Source organism: Cucumis melo, chromosome 1 (assembly GCF_025177605.1).
Source record: "Cucumis melo cultivar AY chromosome 1, USDA_Cmelo_AY_1.0, whole genome shotgun sequence".
NCBI lineage: Eukaryota > Viridiplantae > Streptophyta > Magnoliopsida > Cucurbitales > Cucurbitaceae > Cucumis > Cucumis melo.
Window position 1 is genome coordinate 11765692 of NC_066857.1, and position 15217 is coordinate 11780908.

Consider the following 15217-nt stretch of genomic DNA (forward strand, 5'->3'; position numbering starts at 1 on the left):
CTCAAATTTCCTAAATTCCATCATCGGATGTTTTTAAAGAAAAATAATTTAAAATGTTAACAAATTTAAACTATTATTAGCAATAACATGTTAAATTGACCATAAAAAAATGAAAAAAAATATTAAATAATATATAAAAGACAAGAACTTATTAAAGAAGCAATAATCAAGACGAGAAAAATATTAAAGAAGCAATAATCAAAATGAGAAAATACTAATGAAACAATAATCAATGTTATAAAAAGAAAAAAGAAATAAATAAAGAATGCTAATTTTATATATATATATATATATATATATATATATATATATATATATATATATATATATATATATATATATATACATATATATATATATATATACACACACACACAACGTATAGAGAATATGTAATATGTAATAAATAAATAAATAAACTATAAAAGAGAAACTCACAAAATAATAAATAAATAATTAGAAGAGAAAGAAAAATAGAGAAATAAGAACAAGAATAATAAGCAAAAATTTAATCAATTCGTTTTTCTTTTCTTTTTCTTTGTTTTGTTTTGTATTTTTTTTGGAAGTTTGAAGAAAGATAAAATAATGAGAATAGTAAGAATAAGCAAAAATAAAGAACTTTGAAGGAAAATAAACCAAATAAAAAGAAGAGGAGGAAAAAAAAAAGAGTTGAAATCACAACACACTTAACTCACTTGTTGTTTGAGGTTTGAATCATTGGGACCTTACCATACACATCCAACTAAGTTAGATTTTTTTTTTTTTTGTTGGATTCTTGGCTTAAGATGAAGATTTAGGGGTTGCTAGAAGAGAAGATAAAATAAAATGGATGTTGTAGATCTTTTGATTTTTTTCTTTAAAGTACATATGAAGGTTAAGAGAAGTAGTGACTATGAAAGTAGGGATTTAGAGAGGATGTGAAAGTAGTAAAAATTTATCGGTTTTTTTTTTTTTTTTGGTGGCCTTTTCTCTATGTTGTGCCCCATGGACGAAGAAGAATGAATTATTTATAACAAAAACTGCTTCTTCAAATGGTTAAAAATTTAAAATGGCTAGTTTTTTTTTTTATTTGAAAATAATACTAACTTTAGCCTTCATATGAAAGTGGCATGGAACCCTTAATAACCAAAACCAAATTAAAAAAAGTTACCATATTTGGTATTTCTTCCACCTATCATAATTAGACTAACTAATTGATTTAGTTACTCTAGCCAAACTATCCATAAAACTTTAGAAGTAAGTAAATAACATTTATTTTTTTACAAAAGTTGGTTAATCACAAAATTAAAAAAAAAATCAAATTAAGACAAAAATTAGATGGCTACACCTATAATTTATAGTGAAGTTATTTGGTTGTTGGAAGCAGGTTCATAGGTCTCTTTATATTACTTATGTGGTACGCATTATTTCTTATCCATATTTTTATTCCTTCACTGATACTGATGCCTTCTAATCATCTGGATTATTTGTCCATTTGGTTCTAACTACTTATGTTTGTTATTTTTAAAGGAATATTTAACAAACAATTACATTAGTTATTTTGACACATTGTTAAAGGAAATGAAATGCATACCTCGTCCTCACTTGTCAAAGTTAGTGGTTCTATTGTTGGTTTCTGCAAACCAATTATTTCGTCAGCCCTTAACCTTTTACTCACGCTTGTTCTTCCTTCACTTTTTCCTTTTTTTTTTCATATGCTTACTATTTGTTACAATTTATTAGATAAACGATTTGTTTATAAATATTTATTCATTCTTTTACGGCCCTAGTTCGTATAAATTAGGAAAAAACCCGTTAATATTCCTTAACCTATTATAAATGAATAATTATTTTGAAATTGAATCCTCTTTATATAATAATATAATATCCTACATTTACAACAATAATAAATAATTAAAAAAGTTCAAAAACGACTATTTAAATTTAATAATACTCAACTGCAATGTGAAGAAGAGCTTTGTTGGAGTATGATTCTCTCTTACCTGTGTATAAGTTGTTAGGATGGACGGAATCACTGGAGTATGTTGTCACATGTGCATGTCACAATCGGTAAGGGTTAGAAAATTGATTGTATTATTTTTGGAGATAAAACTGGTTTCCATTACATCGTAGACAGATCACCAATCTATAAACATATTTTTGTTTGAAGGAAGAAGAAAGAAAGAATTCAAACCCTGATTTTGTAGAAATTGGTGACAAATAGAGAGATAGAGTACTACTACATTTTTTGATGGTTTGTGAACAACATTCTTGGCCACTGGTCTTGCAAGGATTCCTGCTTTGGGGATTTAAGATCATTTTTTCTTCATTGATAGAAGGTTCTCGTTGATCCTTAATGGAGATAAAGAAGACAAATTAGTTTGGACGGGAATTTAAGGGATTTGGGGGATGTTTAATTCATTGGGTTGATGTGTTTGTTGTAATTTTAATAGATGGATAAGAAAAAAGATATCATGGAAAGCGAATCAAATGAAAAATGTGCAAAAAGAGTCTCAACACATGAAGCTTTATTAAGTAAAAATAAGATTAAAAAAGAGAAGGTATTTCATTATATATATATATTGTTTTGTTTCTAAGTTAGTATGTTGTATATTTGTAACAATTATTTTGCTCTAAACAGGGAAAACAATTAATTATTCCCAAAGAAATGTGGAAGTCAACCTTTAGAATCACTGTGTACTGTAATAACTTCTGACCATATTATCGAAAGTTTATCACCTAGTTGTCTAGACTTGTTTAAAGAAGGACCATTTGGACACTTGCTAAATTAAAAAATGACAAAAATACATTTACAACTATTAGCACACTTGATTAGAAGACAATGTGTCTCAACGGATAACAATAACACTGTGGAGTTTGGACTGCGAGATTTTTGTTTGATTACAGGATTAAATTCTAGTGAATATTCTATAGAAGATGTTTTAGATGCAATAGAAGAAAATGAGTCTATGGTTAAACAATTGTTTTTTAGAAATAACGACACTTCCATTATTAGACAAGAATTGAAGACTGCTTTTAACTATCACTGTAAATCCTGCACCGATGAAGAAGAGCTAGTAAAATTAGTTAACTTTTATTTCTTGTACAATGTTTTAATTCCTAGACAAAATCACAATATGTTGGATTTAAAACATGTAAAAATGTTGGATGATAAAGAGAAGTTTAGGAATTATCCTTGGGGAAGGTTGTGCTTTAGTCTTACAAAGAAATTCATTCAAAATGTGGTAAAATCCAAAAGAAAGTCTAAGAACTCAGAAACAGAATCTAAAGCGTGTGCCTTTCTACAAGGCTTCCCTATGGTTCTACTTACTGGGCATACGAAATACTTCCTCAACTTGCTAGCGGGTATGTGACAAGAATAGGGAAAGGGTGTCCAAGAATATTAAATTGGGAATCCAGTGAACAACTCGATTGGCAAGATCTTGAAGATAACATCTTTCTGGAAAAAAAATGTAAGTTTCATTTGTTTTCCTTTTTAGTATTTTCTAAATTTGTTGTTACTAAGTGATAGATTCATATCAGTAATAGATCATATCAGTGGTAGATCCTTATTAGTGATAGATTCATATTAGTGATAGATCCTTTTCAGTTATAGATCCATATCAGTGATAGTTTCTTTTCTGTTTAACACTGATTATATATTTTGTTTTTTAGCTATCTGTGGTCCCCATTGTTGCATCAGAAGAAGAAATGAAATCTGAGTACTTCATATATTTTTTGGAATTAGAAAATGATAAATTGGATGAAGAAGCATGTGCTATGAAGGACAAAAATATGGCAGAAAGAATATATTCTTTACATGAAGATATTAAAGATTTAAAAAAACAGCACAAAGAAGATTTAGACTGCTTGAAGAAGGGACAAGAGGAGATTGTTCTTTTGTTACTTTCACTGACAGAAGTGGTAAATCAAAGACTTTCGCATAAATGTGAAAGTGAAAAACAATCTCAAGAACCCTTGGAAAAGAATCCTTCTCCATCAATAAGTTTAGAAATGATTGATGCTGATGTTGATAAAGAGAAAGAGGTAAAATTATTAAAGCTTCTAGTTCTTTTATTTATTTTTTCCAAGACTATTATGTTTGTGTGTGAAAAGTCTATCAATGGTGGAATTGTATCAATGATAGAATGTTATTTCTATGATTTAAGTCTATTAGTGTAGGGTTCTATCAGTGATACACTGTTCTGAAATCTCAATTGTGATTCAAAAGTCTATGAATGATAGGATTTTGACAATTTTTATAATTCTTTTCATTGCAATACTAATATTAATATCTGCAAAAAATTGAAGATAACAAGGAAACTGAGGAAGATGATAATCATCGTGAAAATAAGTCAAAAATGGTGCATGACAAATCAAACAAAGTGAAGGTATTATAATAATCACATTTTGTTGTTTTATGATAGACTTAATGTATATATGTAGATAAACTCTAATTCAATATTATATTTTAGGTTGTTCAAGAAAAGGAAAAAGTAAAAATTATGGAAATAGCGAGAAATTTTGAAAAAACTAGGCCGAAGAGACAACCTAAATCATCAAAGAAAGTGTTGAAGAATGTGAAAGAGCAAAAGAATGCAAGAGGCAAGAAGAACGATTCTCCAAAACCAAGAAAACATTCTCCTAGAATAAAGGATCTTGCACCTAGTTTTAATTTGCAAATCTCTCAATTATAAGTAGATGGATATTGTAGTGCAGTAGTTTTGTTGATATTTTTGATAGAGTTCACATTTTTTTAATGTACAAATCTCTTGATATTGAGTAGATAGATATTGTAGTGCATTAGTTGTTTTGTGGATGTTTGTGACAGAGCACATTAGACCTTCATATGTTGTTAGTTGATTTTACCATATTAATGAAGAAAAATGTTGGATTACAAGTCGAAACATTACAAGTTTTTTGCTTTGTTTACATTGAGATTAGTATTTATTGAATCATTCCTTTCATCAATTATCCCTTCTAGTTCCTTCAGTTGTATATTGGTTTTTATCACTGATAGAAACTATTGGTGATGACTACACAATAAAGTCTATCGTTGATAGAAGCTATCTGTGATAGACTTTATAGTGGATTACTTCATATTACTACTTTACAATATAGTCTTCAGAAAAAGGTAGATTATTATTGAAAGGTTTGAACTATTCCTTTCATCAATTATCCCTTCTAGTTCCTTCAATTGTATATTGGTTTCTATCACTTGTAGAAACTATTGGTGATAATTACACAATAAAATCTATCATTGATAGAAACTATCTGTGATAGACTTTACAATAAAGTCACTTTTACTTTTATAGTCTTGAGAAAAAGGTAGATTATTATTGAACGGTTTGAGTCAAACAAATAGAAAGTATTTACTACACACACAAAATAAATGCTCTATATGCTAAAGCTAAAAGATTATTATAAAAAACATAATATCACGTCACTCTAAAAATGGTAAATTTGCAATTTCTACGATTGTGACCAGCACGATGACAATGAATGCATCTTGAGTGACTTTTCTTCTCGCCAATTGATAGTATTCTTTGTTTTCGCGGTCGTCCTGCTCGACGCTTGAAAGTTGGAGGTAGTATGTTATTCTCAATCCCAATAGACTTCCAATTAGCATGGTTCTCAACCAGATGAACTGATCCAGTATAAGTTGAAATCAAAGTACTTGACAAAAAATACTTGGAAACAAAAGAGTAAGTATTCATATTACGCCGACAAAGAACAGCAAGAACGTGGGCGCATGGAATTTCATCAAGATCCCAAACGCGACAAGTACATGATTTGCAATCTAACCATACAATAAATTGTTTTCTTCCATTAATCACTTGAAATTCAACATCATTAATAGCATTAACCTGAAGAAAAAAAAAACTTAGTTAACATTTATGGTTTATCACTGATAGAATCTATCGCTGATATAGACAAATACTAATAAGAATTTATCAGCGATAGAGTCTATCATTGATAGGTCTTGTTACATTACCCTCTAATTAAATAAATAAACATTGAAACACAAAAACTTACTGTGAAGCTTCTTGAGTTTTGATGTTGTATTCGTAATTCTCCCTCAGCCCAACAAGTTAAAACAATTCTCATACAACATTCAACTTATCTCCGATCATAAAACCAATTTTGAAGTATTTGTCTGATAGAATCGAGTAATGCTGCAACAAGAAAATCTCTAGATTCTTTTAGAACTGCATTTAAGCTTTCTAAAATTTTTGTAGTCATCATTTGATATCTTTTCCATGTACAGTATGCTCGAGCCCACTTTTCAAAACTAACCTTACTAAGATAGTCTCGTATACTAGGATACATAGACTTCATCCATCTCATATTAGTCTCAAAATCAACAACTGTATATGTTTTTCCACATCTAAAAAAGAGCTTATCAATTATAGGGTCCTTATATATGAACTTCAAATTTTTAGAAGGTGTTGCAAACAAACGCAATATTAAGTATTTGAAAAAACATTATGAACACTTTTTGGGATACTTAAATGTCGATAAGATATTACCACTAGATCTTCCCGATCCCCTAAACTATTCTTTATATTCTCAAAAAACCATCTCTAGGATGCATTATTTTCAGAATCTACAATACTAAAGGCCAATGGAAAAATTTGATTATTACCATCAATTGTTGAGGCTGTCAAAAGAGTTTCACCATATTTAGATTTTAAAAATGTACCGTCAACTGATATATTGGGCCTACAATATTTCCATCCTTCAATGCATGCTCCAATAGCCATAAAACAGTACTTAAAATGTCCTTCTGTATCAGTTTCATAAGCAGTGAATGAACCTGAAATAAAAAAAAATATATTAATATATATATATATCTACATATACATCAAAAACAAATAACATGTTCTTTTACTATAGGTCTGTCACTGATATGGTTTATCACTGATAGACCCTATAGTAAACCACCATAACACCAGTCGTTTGATGATATGCTCCTTTACTATAAGGCCTATCACTGATAGAACTTATTAGTGATAGACCATATCATTAAAAGCTTGATTGATGATATATAAATTGTAAGAATAAAAACATACCTGGGTTAATTTCTTTTAGTTTCATAAAAAAGTTTGGAATCAAGGCATAAGATTCTTTTACTTCACCATTCAAAGAATTCATAACAAGTTCCTTTGCCCTCCACGCTTTATAGTAGCTAACATTTACACCAAGTTAGTACGCATGTGAATCATAATATCATTTGGAGTCGAACGGTCAAAAGAGCTAAAGTCTTTTACAATACAATAACTAATCAATGATGAAGATGCTTGTTTATGAGTAGTTTGAATAACATTTATGGAGCAATTTTGATTAGCAATATACTTCCTTAGTCGTCATAATTTCCCACCCCTGTAACGAGATGCACGGACATACCATGGACAATTATCTTGGGAGCACTTCAACTCAATAGATTTAGAATTTGATCTCACAGTCTTGAACTCAAAGTTGTTCTTTATAGCAATGTAGTAAAATGACTTTGATAGTAGTTCCTTGCTAGCAAACATATCCTTTTCTTTCAAATCAAATGTAGAAGACAAGCTACTAATATGAATATTCGTAAGAATTTGAAAATCATCATCAATGGAAGAAGAAGGCAGCAAAGAACACAAATTATCCATCCCACTGTCAACAACACTAGACCATTCTAAATCCATATTAGAGACATAAGCAATAGCATGGGCAACTAATAGATGTCTTGTAATTTTTCCTTTAACTAAACTTAGAAGTCAAGTAACATCTTTATCTTCCTGAATTTGAACCACAGTTTGAATATCAGTGATACCATAATCCAATAAGATTGACAATTGTATTGAAGAAGGAGATGCATCAAATCAAACTTCTCTTAATATCAAACTCACTAAACTTTTAAAACACATCATCTCATCAACCAATACACCTGTAGTCTTGTAATTCAAGTAACTATTTGTATCATCATACTGTCCACTATGAAATACTACTATTGGAAGCTTAATCATAATTCCAAATTACTGAAGAATTAAAAAAAAAATAGTGTATTAGTGCTAGAAGACAAAGTGTCTATCAGTGATAGACTTGTATCATAGTGTATTAGTAAGAAACTTCTATCAGTGATACACTAGGATACAAGTCTATCACTATCATTAATAGAAAATGATAGACATGTAATTCTACAAGAAGATGAAGTCATATCATCGATGTTTAAGAATAATAACAAAAGAAATATGTAATTCTTTTGACCTAAAAACATGAAATCGACAAAAAAATATTCTACAAAGATTCAAACCGGAAAATTATTAAAATTAAAGGAAACAATTAAAATCAAAGATTACAAAGATTCAAACAGAAAAACTAAAATAAGAGAAAACAACTAAAAAGAAAGATCAAATCTAAAATCTTTAAAAATATCTGATTACATACCAGATGATTTAACGAAAGTAGGAGAAAATCATAGACAATAAGATGACGACTGGTTGGAGGCGGAAGAAGGTGTGGTTGGAGGTGGAAGAAGGTGTGGTTGGAGGCGGAAGAAGTTGTGGTTGGAGGCGGAAGAAGGCGTCGTTGGAGGCGGAAGAAGGCGTCGCTGGAGGCAAAAGAAGGTGTTCTTAACGTGGAGAAAATCACAGAAACGGTGGTAAAGATGAAGAAGGGAGAAAATCGTGGAGAAGGGGAATGATGGTGAAAATGGAGGAGGAGAAAGTTGCACCAATATCCTTTTTAAAACAAGGGCAATATTGGAATATATTAAAAAAAATAAAAAATTTGCTATATTTACAAATTGTTTAATAAATTGACATATACTTAATATTTTATACCAAAATGGTTATACATTATAAAATCTCTATTTTTATTTCATACTCAATTGAAACGGTGGAGGAGTCCTTTTATAGGGGTTGGTTTACAGATCGATTCTCACAAAAGAATCGAAACGACTCAGCGATCTTCGATGATAAAAAATCGATAAATAAAAAAAAACTAATATTGTTTTAATTAAAGAAAATTTCGTTGGACTTTAATTAATTAAGGAAAAAACAGTTTCTTTCATTTAATATTAAAAATCATAGGAGATTTTGCAAAAATAGCAAAAAAAATTTATGAAAATAGATCAGACTGTGTCACTGTCACTACATATTTTAAATTACAAAAATAGCAAATTTAAAAGTGGATAACCCTCTAATAGTCATCCGATAACCGTCTGACAGTCCTCTGATAGTCATCATATTTGTCATATTCGCAATATGAAAAAAAAAAAAAAAAGAGAGAAGTTATGTGTTGTTTTTCTCTAAATTTTGTTGTCATCTCATCTCATATAATTTCTCAAAATTATATTTAATTAAAGATAAATAAATATTTGATAAAAATAATATTATTTTATTCGTAATCTCAGAACAGTACTTCTGATGAGACGGACAACGATTTGCATAAAAAGACCATCACATCCACACATTTGTGAATGTTGTCACCCCTTTTAAGACAAACGTTTACTTTAGTTCTCTTTTATCTTAATAGTTAATACAAGCTCAGCTCCAACCATTTTAATTTTTATATTTCTCATCATATCTCATGCTTTTACTTTTAATAGATTTCCGTTTTATTAATTTTGGAGTTCTGCATGCTATGGTTTTTTTGATATCGGTACTTAAAGAAATTAGGATTTTGATATTTTATGTGATGTCGAAATTTAGTTCGATAGTTACCACCACATTTTATATATTATATAAAGAAAAAAAGTGTTACATCAGGAAAGATATTGTGGAGGGTAGAAAAGTATGTTCTTCGAATAAATGATTTTAAAAAACAACATTTAGAATCTTTATTTGGTATATTCTTCACACTTCACCATCATGACGAATGCCTCTGTCTATAGACAACCTTATCCTCATTGCACAACTTCAACAATCGCACAAATAATTGTAGTAGAATTGTTTGTTTCTACATGTTTATTATTTTTTTAAAATATATATTTCAGCTCAACTAAATTGAATCGTATGTTATACTTCAACCCTAAAAACACTACGTTTTAACTAGTTTAATTCAACGATAGTTAATATCATTTTTCATTTTTGGTAATCGGAGATCCATATCCGATAGTCTTCGTTAGTATAGAGAAAAGAAAATCTTATTCTACTTAGTTATTGGAGACAAACTGTGATGTCAACTCTATACAAAATCTGTCGAACATGTTTTTTTCTTTTTCATTCGAAATTAATTTTGATAAGTTTAAATACTTTAAAATTTCATTTTGATACTATTTTATTGGTTTAAATATCATTTTGGCATTTCTAATTTTAAGCTCATTCAATTTTAGTTCTTACATTTTCGATTCTTTAATTTTAGTCCTCCTATTTTTAATAAATCTCAAATTTAGCTCCTCAAAATTAATTTTACTTAAAATTGATTAAATAATAATAATACTTTTCATGCAAGAAAATAAAATTCGTGAATATAAACTAATATGGACTAACTTTAAGATTTAGTAAAAATAAATAAACTAGAATTGAACAATTAAAAATTGGAGGATTAAATTGAAGCAAACTTAACTAAAATGGTAATTCAAATGTATCTTACAATCAACTACTTGTGAGAATTTAGCCAACATACAAAAAATAATAACAACTTGGATTTTAAAACTAATGAAAACATCTTTAAAATATTCCTTTCAGTATTTTAGAATATAAATGTTACGGAACTTTTAATTTGAATTATTATAATATTATGCGTTTGGTATAGACTATTTTAGTTTGAAAAGAAAATAGTAAGCACACAAATAAATATTAAAAAAAAATGGTAAATGTGAAACAGTAAAAACGGTGGCAAATTAAGAGTTATGAAATAATATTTATCATAGATTTGTAAATATTGTTTATAGTAATTAATAGTGATTGTTAGAATTTTGCATAATATTCCTGGGCCCAAACAACAGGCCCGTAGGATCATGATGATGATGTATGAACTAAGAATATAAGTTTGAGATTTTAGAGTTATACATGTACAAGTATGTTAGGTAAATTGGAGTGTCGATCTTTCTAAAAAACTTAGACAACCATTTGCAAGAACCGCAACAATAATGTTTTCCAATCCAAAATAAATACAAACATCTTTCAAATCTCAATTAATTAAATTTTGAAAAAAATAAAAACCTTCTTCTTTTATCTAACTTAACTATGAAAAAACCTTTCAAATATAAATTAAATAAACTCATATACTTTTAAATGAAATATTATTAAATATAACAAATTGAATCGAAATATTTATAAAAATATAGCAAAATTACATTTCAATCTATCTTTCGTGGATCGTCAATGATTATGATATATCACAAATAAATTATGATATTTTCATTATATTTAAAAATATTTTCAAAATATAGAAAAATATTACTGTCTATATTGAGATGGTTATATCAGGTAAGTCTCGTTACTTAACGAATGTTTGTTAGCTATATTAAAGACTTTAGCTGATTAACTTGCGATTGTTAGAGCTCATGTTCTGTAAGTCCATTAGGCCCTTCTACTAACCGATCATTATAGAATTAAACTTAAAGCATTGTGATTGGAAAATTCAAATAGATCAAATTGAATTTAGAAAATTGAATCGTTAATAATAATCAATATAATTTACGATTACAAATAATTGGGAAAGAAATGATAATTAAATAAGATTTAAATATCAAAAATCAGAAAAAATATTTGAATTAGTTCAATTGGATTGATTAAAGATTTTGTGATTAAAATAATAATTTAATTAATTAAATAGTTTAAATTATTATTTATTATTATTTAATTAAATAATAAATTTAATGAATAAGATTAATTAGTTATATAATTTAATTAAAAGTATCTTTTAAAAAATATAACAAATCTGCAAAATATTTACACTACATTGAATAATTTCGAAAACGGAAAAAATCCACATGCCTATAATGAAAAATACAAAAATTGCCTGTAATTAATTGGCACCCAGCACGCATAATATATTTGGTAAAACATCATTTAGATTTGACTATTTTTTCCTCTACTATCATTTAAATTTGATGGTTTAGATTTGACTAACTAAATCCAAACAATTTTTTAAGATTATTTGGTACACGATTATTTAGATTCGTTTAGATTCAGCTATTTTTATTCACGAACGTTTATATTTAATCGTTTAAATTTGAGTAGCCAAATCTATATGATTTTTTTTCAAAGATAGTTTCCTATAAAAACATAAAGTAATTTTAATGTTTGAGCAGCGAAATCGATTTTTTTTTTTTTTTTTTTTGAGGAATTTTAGTGTTCTTTCTCCAAAATATTAGACTTGTAAAAAATGCCTTCAACCACATGATACTTTGTCTTCTGATATGACCGTATTTTCTTGTAACCAATGATCCTTAACCTTTTAGTAGAGTATAATTCAGACTTATATTTTAGTAATGTGTCTTCTGCTATGACCGTATTTTCTTTGTAAACAATGTTCTAGCACTTCCCTTTGTCATATAGTGTCTGTTTGTGGACAAACAGTATGAGTAAGTAGTTGGCACTGCCTCATGAAATTGAGCTTGCTTTCGTGGATCATCTTTTTGTTCCAGATGGTCCACTTCTCTATTGAGGTCCTGCCATTTGTTGAATATTTTTCTCTGAATTTATTTATATAGCAGAAGAACATTACTAATGTGTTTGTGTTTCCAGATAATCCTCTTTTAGTATCAATTTTGGATGGGAACACTTTGCGCATTTTCTTAGATGATGAAGATGATTTTGAAATGCTAGCTGAGACTCGATATAGAAGATAAAGGAAAGATCAAGAAGAGTGAGATTAAAAATGCTCTTGTTCACATGGGGGTTGAAACGGGTGTACCCACCTCTCTCAGGTTTATTCATATTTTACTTTCCTCTCTCTCATTCTTTTCCTTTTTATTATTTTTTTTTTCAATTATCTAATTCTTGGTAATGTATTTCCCATCCTTACTTGGTGTCAATGGAAAATTGTATTGTACACACTTCTACAATGAAGAGTGATAATCTATTTTTAATTATCTAATTCTTGGTAAGCCCTTTGCTTGTGAAGAATTTCAAAATTTTCTACTCAATTATACACTGTTTCGTCTGTTCAACATATCATGCTTAAAACTATTTTGCATAAGCTTCTTTGAGGATATTTTGAGTCTCTTTTTATTGGTACAGGAGTCACATAGAGCTATCATGCTAGTACAAGTCTCTTAGCAATTGCCAAAAAATTAAACCATATTATTGCTTCTCATTAATACTACTACTACTACTATGAATATTCTCCATTTTTAATATGTGCAAGAATTTCTAAAATATTTAATATCATTAAGGAGATGAGATTAGATCTCATCAATGGGAAATTTTTGTTTAAAACATTCTTTATGGATTTTCCTAAGTTTGAAATGGCTTTCAAGCAATTCTCTAATATGACTTAAGAACTTTAGTTTTCAGGATTTCTTCTATTTTTAGCTAATTAGTTAAAGGCAGTCTACTTCAAATTTGAAGTGATTACATGTTTGCACTTGCAACGAACTTCTCTATGTAACATACTTGTGGTGAAACAGAATATCCTTTGCTGAGTGACATTTAGCAAAAACATGAAGTGGAGAGTGTAGCACTAAATTGGGTCAAGCTCAATTTGCAAAAGTGCTTCAGGCTGTCCTTCAAGAGTTGGCAGATGCTCTACCAGAAAAGCCTTATGTTTTCATTCAAAATATGAATATCACTAATGGAGCTCAGGTTAAAAAGGTAAATCATGTTGCTTTCCTTTTGTTTCCTTGGACATACCTTTCAAAAATAACTTTTCCTTGCCGTTGGATATGAAAAGTATAGTAGACGGACCAATCTTTATGGAAAACAATGGAACTCCCCATTTTTGCTATGGAAATGCAGTAAAATCTTAATACCATTATTAGCATATCTTCTTTGATTTTTTTTCTTTTTACTGGCCTTATCTGCATCCTACATCGTACGTACAAAAGGGGTTCCATCTATTCAAATTGTGGATTCATTTTAAGGCATGTAATTGATAACTAATATTAGTAACTTTGGTAAATTTAACATTATATACTATAGGTAGTAGATACTGATAAAGAAATTGGAAATATCAAACAGCACATAATAAAACGGGTAAGCCCCAACCAGCGGTGTTTCTTTCTCCTCTTAAGCTCTGCACTTTTGTGACCAACTTCTGGATGTTAAAGCATCATCCATTGCACATAATACCATGTAAAATAGCAATTATTATTTTATACCAGGTATCTAATGAAGTTCTTTAAGTGTTCAATTGGTGGAGAGGTTTATGGCACTGGTATCACTGAAATAAAGAGGGGAATTGCAGTGGAATTGCTTAGCAGAATGGCTTGAAAGTGGAAGAGGTTTGTGTTCTATACTCTATGCAGTGATGAATGAGGTTATCAGCCTAGTTCAACTTGTAGCATATTGTTTTGCAGGCGCACAAATCTGCCAATGCTGTTCAAGAAAAGGGATTTAACTTTGATGATCCTAAGCTTATGAGAGGAGCATGGAGAAATGAGCCAAACTCTGATATTTGCTTTCTTAATGTATTGAACATTTTTCTTTCTACACACCATTACCTTCTTAATGTATTGAACATTTGTGTGTGCTGTGTTGTTGAAGTGAATGTGTTGCATATGTGTTGTGTATGTGAATACGTGTACGTGAATGTATTGTATATGTGAAAGTGTTGTAGTTAAATGAACTGAATGCAAATCTTTCTTATATTCTTATCTTGATGTGTAGAGTCATATTCTAAAATTTCATTTTGTTTTCTTACTAGGCTTTACAAGAATCTATTGGAGCAGTGAAAATGAAGTCATATTTGCTGCAATTGATTAATTTATAGGCTTTTTTGTAGGTTTGGTAGCAAAATTTTGGTTCAAATGTACTTATTTAAATAGTTTGTTGTTACCAAAACATGTATGTTCATTCTATCATTGTACAAATCATTTACCAACAATTGTACAGATATTACAAAGTGTATGTTAACGTATATATATTAAAGCGTTCACGATTTGTTTCCATATGAGTGAGTTGTATAGTACTTTGTACTTGAATTGACCTGGGTAATGGTAGGACGACAAGAAAAATAGGGATTGAAAAAAAAATAGGGCAAGAAAAGCATGGATCGAAAAAAATATGACATTTGAATTTAAAAAAAATGGTCATGGAAAAGGTATTCTTGACAGTCAATTAAAGTCATGTTAGGTGAAATGATG

The 15217-nt window shown here is 28.9% G+C and overlaps 2 long non-coding RNA genes across 4 annotated transcripts; one reads left to right on the forward strand and one right to left on the reverse strand.

Moving 5' to 3' along the window:
* Positions 1 to 5318: 5318 nt before the first annotated feature.
* On the reverse strand, positions 5319 to 8812 carry LOC127144034 (uncharacterized). Its single transcript, XR_007815621.1, has 4 exons — positions 8410 to 8812; positions 7053 to 7168; positions 6016 to 6796; positions 5319 to 5846 (listed from the first exon to the last, which is right to left on the reverse strand). It is a non-coding gene; the product is annotated as an uncharacterized LOC127144034 (long non-coding RNA).
* Positions 8813 to 12321: 3509 nt separating this feature from the next.
* Positions 12322 to 14947, forward strand: LOC127144035 (uncharacterized). 3 transcript variants are annotated; one of them, XR_007815626.1, is made up of 5 exons: positions 12322 to 12841; positions 13544 to 13727; positions 14237 to 14356; positions 14432 to 14542; positions 14779 to 14947. It is a non-coding gene; the product is annotated as an uncharacterized LOC127144035 (long non-coding RNA). The 3 variants fall into 3 exon arrangements; XR_007815627.1 differs by lacking the exon at positions 14779 to 14947 and having other exon boundaries at positions 12337 to 12580; positions 12660 to 12841; positions 14432 to 14641; XR_007815625.1 differs by lacking the exon at positions 14779 to 14947 and having other exon boundaries at positions 12338 to 12841; positions 14432 to 14647.
* Positions 14948 to 15217: the final 270 nt, after the last annotated feature.